The sequence below is a fragment of the Hetaerina americana genome, unplaced genomic scaffold (genome assembly GCF_022747635.1).
Source record: "Hetaerina americana unplaced genomic scaffold, ioHetAmer1.1.p SCAF_142, whole genome shotgun sequence".
Classification (NCBI taxonomy): domain Eukaryota; kingdom Metazoa; phylum Arthropoda; class Insecta; order Odonata; family Calopterygidae; genus Hetaerina; species Hetaerina americana.
In genome coordinates, this window is record NW_027286537.1 from 235,001 (window position 1) to 240,000 (window position 5,000).

A 5,000-nucleotide genomic window follows, 5' to 3' on the forward strand; every position below is an offset into this window, starting at 1 on the left:
TTTAAAACCTTTTAATGCGTTAAATGAAAATTTGGGCGCCTCTCTACTTATGCAATCAGTCTTTGTTCGGAAATTCTCATTTTTATACGTAATTTTTTTCAAACATATATTTTTCTCCCCGCAGTGCCGGGATGAGAAATGGCGAGTTTCAATTTCGGTCTTCAGTTTTCCCTCCACGGGTATTTTAAAACCTTTTCTTGCATTACATGATGATTTGGTCGCCTCTCTACTTTTGCAATCAGTCGTTGTTCGCAATTTTCATTTGTATACGTAATATTTTCAATTATATATTTTCCTCCCCCCCGCAGTGCCGGGATGAGAAAGTGGGCGTTTTAAATTTCATCTTAAGTTTTTCCTCCAAGGGTGTTTTAATACCTTATATTGCATTAAATGAAAATTTGGGCGCCTCTCTAATTTACCAATCGGTCTGTGTTGGGAAAATTTTCAAATTTGTATGCGTTATTTGGAAAAAAGTTTTGGACCCGCAGTGCCGGGATGACTTTTTCGCGAAACTTGCGAGGTATTCTTCTGGCGTGTTTTACATGGAAACCTAGGTCTAATCGATGATTTCCGCCGTTACTTAATTACACCACGTGATATTGGACCTGGAAACATGGAAAATAGTGCTTGCATTATCAATTTTTTTAGACGCACCTTGACAGCCTTTGGAGCATCAAATCCCGGCTGGTATGGTAACACATGTTTAATGGCATCAATATGTTACTCCTTTTTTCAAAGATATTGGGTTTAAATAAAGTATGATACCGCTCCATTAATTTTAATCTGAATAATTATACATGAGAAATGCTACCTTGCATTTCGGTGATCAAAATTACGTAAAAACCGAATTGAAAAATGAAAATTTTTATCCTTGGAAGAAAAACGTTGAAACTTCGCACCGTGAATGTGAGTACGAAGAAAAAAAATCCCAAGGCCTAAAACTTTTGGAAATTGACATGGTTCTCCAACGCGGAGTAAATGTTATGGCTGGTTGAGAACCGACTTATCCGGAGCGAATCCCATCTGTCCACGGTGACTAACACGGTCAATAATAAGAACGGCTATTATTCCTTTACATGAAAGCCGTTTCCATGAGGATATCACTACCTTTTTATTAAATAAAGGCAATGAAGGGAACGTACAAGTCCAAACAAACGATTAAAAATTGTTTTTTTTTTTGGATATTGCGAAATATGGGCGAGGGAAGGGGATATTTCCATGCCTGGCTTATAATGTCGAGGAAAATGAATTAAGTGTTAAGTAACGATATATATATGTTGAAAGGTTGACTTGGTTTGTAACTGATGTAACGATTTTTGCAATTCTTCCGGGAAAAAATCCGCAAGTGAAGCGAATTTAATGCGCAAATTATTCGCTGAAAACGAATAAATTACTTGGAAAAATTTTCTAAGTGCCGATTAATAATAATAAAGTAAGAAGTAAGGGTAAACTGGGAAGGACATGCAGAGAGAACGTAATCTTTGGAAAATGGTCGAAAATTTTCTAAGTCCCGCAAAAAATCGGCGTTTTGGACCAGTCTTTTTGCCCAGAATCTCCGAAAAACACCGGCGATTGCGCCATTCTGAGCAATGTCCAAGGGGATCCCAAAATGATTTTGACTTATATGTGGAGTATCGCATTGGCGAGTCCAACCGGTCAGCAAATGGCGAGGAAGTGATTCGGGGTTGGTTCTCGGTCTCTTCGGATCTCGCCCACCTCTACCTAGTCCCTTTTTGGAAATGGTACATAATTTACCCGAGAAATGGAAAAATCTGTTCAGGGGGCGATGCAGGGCGGGTTGCCGGGAGTTCCCCCTGCGATCGCCGGGACGAGGGTTGGTCTCTCCCCGGGGTCCTTTTGGGTTCCGGGTTGGGTTCTCTCACCGGGTGGCTGGGAATACGCCCGGTGTGTAATGCTTCCCAGACGGCCGTTTGTTTACGGAGTGCGATAAACGGTATGGGTGCGCACTCCAAACTGATTTTGACCTTGTCCGGCACTGTGTGTGTACCGGTAAGTAGGGCTGACGCTGGCCCGAAACCCTTCAAACCATACATGTCAGCAAAGCTTATAGCGCAAGCTAAGCCTCGGATGCCTCACAGTTCTAGTCCCGACTGTGTGGAAAATTCGGCTGGTGGACGATACCCGACGCGACTTGGCGACCGAACGGACAACGAATATTGGATAGCATACCCAATTGTGACGCCGTTCCCGTGCCCGCTGTGCGCTAGCGTAATGACTAGTGCGAGAGGGATCACGGGACATGTTAAAATGGTGCACCCTGGTACGAGGCAAAGATTTCGATGTTCGAAATGCGCAACGGAGTTCAGATCCTATCAATCCGTTGCATGCCACTATCCGCACTGCAAAGGGCAGATGAGTGGCGCCAGGGGGCCGGTTGAAAAAGAATATTCTTGCGAAGGATGTCCGAGGTTTTTCCCTACGGCTCGGGGATTAGCGACTCATGAACGCCATGCGCACCCCGCATTGCGGAATGAGAAGCGTCTCCGGTCGTGCCTTGTTCCGAAGGTTCTCAAAGAATCGGGACGTAAGGACTATCAATGGACCGAGGAAGAGTGTGCGAAACTCTCCGTTTTGATCAAGAAATTCTCTGGAGACCGCCGCGTGAACATTCGCATTGCTGAGGCTTTGGGGTCTAAGACTCCGGCCCAGGTGCGTTCACGAAGACGGACCATGCTCGGTAGGGAGCGAAAACTGGAATTGACGAAAGCCTCTATCGGGGACCAAAACGAGCGAAGTACGCAGACGCCTCCAGGATGCTCAGATCTCGGAACGGCAGATGCAGAAAAACTTGAACTGGTACCTGATATCGAGTTGAGCTCGGAGAACATCGAGGCAACCCCCATGGACTTGACGAAGGAGAACCCTCGCCAGATCCCGCATGACCCGCGAGGAGAACTGCGACACTGGCAGAGGGGAATCTTTCAAAAGGCGCTCGATATCGGCACGCCCAAAGGGGAAAAGGCCGCCGAATTATGTAGCGCATTAGACGGAATCCTATCCAGAGCTATCTTAGGATTGGCCGAGGAACGGATCCGTCAATTGACAGAAAATTTCGTGACCGATTGGCTGCACCCGGCGTTAATTCCAGACGGAGGAGAGGAAGTGACAAAGAGCCCACGCCGGGCGAAAAGTCGGAACAGTAAGTTCCGGAGGAAGGGCCCTCCGAGGAACGGAAAAGAGGCAAAGAGCGGCAAGAGAAAAAGATTTGCGTACGCTAGGAGCTCCGATATGTTTGAGCATTGTCCGCGAAGACTAGCTAGACTGGTTGTTTCGGATCGATTGGACTCGTTATGGCAAGGAGGTGACGAGGACGAGAAACCGCCCGCCCACGCGGTGCGGAGCCTTTACGAGGAACTCTGGGGAAAAGCTGCAGAGGACCAGCTGGTTCTAGGTGATTCCAGGGTGAAATCGATCCACAATAATTTCGATTATTTGTGCCCGAAGGAGGTGAGGATTCGACTGAGGGCAACCCGTCCAGGGACCGCAGCTGGCTTGGACGGGATAATGAAACACCATCTGGTGAACTTCCCGGGGATTGCGAAGGTATTGGCGAAGCTCTTCAACTTACTGTTAGGCACAGGATTCTTTCCAAGAGAGTGGAAAAAGAACAGGACCACCCTCCTTCCGAAGGATGGGTGTGAAACGAGAAAACCTGAAAATTGGCGCCCGATCACAATATCTTCCCTTGTCTCGAGATTGTACTCGGCCCTCATAGCCGAAAGGTTGGGAAGGTCGGTGACTCTCTCCGCGAGGCAGAAGGGATTTGTATCGGAGGACGGCTGCTTTAGTAACTTGTTCCTCTTAAACGAGGTAACGAAGCAAGCCAAGGTCAACGGCGGATCCACGGTAGCCTTGTTGGACGTCTCCAAGGCGTTCGACTCGGTGCCGCACTCTGCGATCCTAAAAGCGTTACGAAAGAAGGGGGTTCACCCACACATTCAGCGACTTGTCGCGGAAATGTACACGGGGTCTTCCACGGAGATAGGGGGTTTCGGGAGGGGTATCCGGCTGGACATCCGCAGGGGTGTCAAGCAAGGGGACCCCCTCTCGCCGCTCCTGTTCAATGTGGTTCTAGACCCTCTGCTCGATAGGTTGGAGAAATCCAGCCTTGGAGCAGTAGTTCCATCTGGGAAACTGCCCGTACTCGCTTTTGCTGACGACCTGACCCTGATAGGTCAAAATGCGAATGAATGCCAAAAATTGATAACTGCCGTAGTTGAGTACCTCGATGCCCTAGGCATGAGGCTCAATGCGAGCAAGTGTACCTGTTTCTCGATCCGCAAACTCAGGAGAACCTACGCCGTTGAGGACCCGATGCTAATGATTGGGGACTCATTCATACCTGTAACCGACGCAGAAAAATCGGTCACATATTTGGGAATGCCGGTAAGTCCGTGGTACGGAATGGATTACCGAGCCACTGCTAAGTGTCTGGAAAGCAGTGTTGAAAGAGCAGGGAGCCTCGCATTGAAGCCTAGCGAGAAGCTGCACCTAATTCGCTCCTATATAATTCCCAAATTCCTTTATAGACTGAGTGCGGGAGGACCATCGGTCGCAGCCCTGGAAAGGTTAGACCTTAGTCTGCGGAACGTATATCGCAAGATTTACCACCTACCCAATTCCACCGTCGTTAGTGTGTTCTACGCGCGACGGAGGGACGGTGGGTTAGGTATGCCTCGGTTGCGTTACGCAATCCCAATCTCACGCATTAGGTCGATGCTACGTCTAAAGGAAAGTGAAGACCCTCTGACCCGGTCCGTAATAGCTGCAAGCAGGATCGACGACCGCATAAGGGACCTGGCCCGCGGTCTTAGATTAAGAGCCCCCGAAGGCTTGGGAGAGATAGAGAAAATGAAAAAGAGTCTCTGCCAAAGGGAAATAAAGGAATGGTCTTCGAGGAAGTCGCAGGGTGTGGGCATCTCATACTTTGAGGATGACCCGAACGCCAATTGGTGGCTCACGGAGGGCGGGATTCTCCT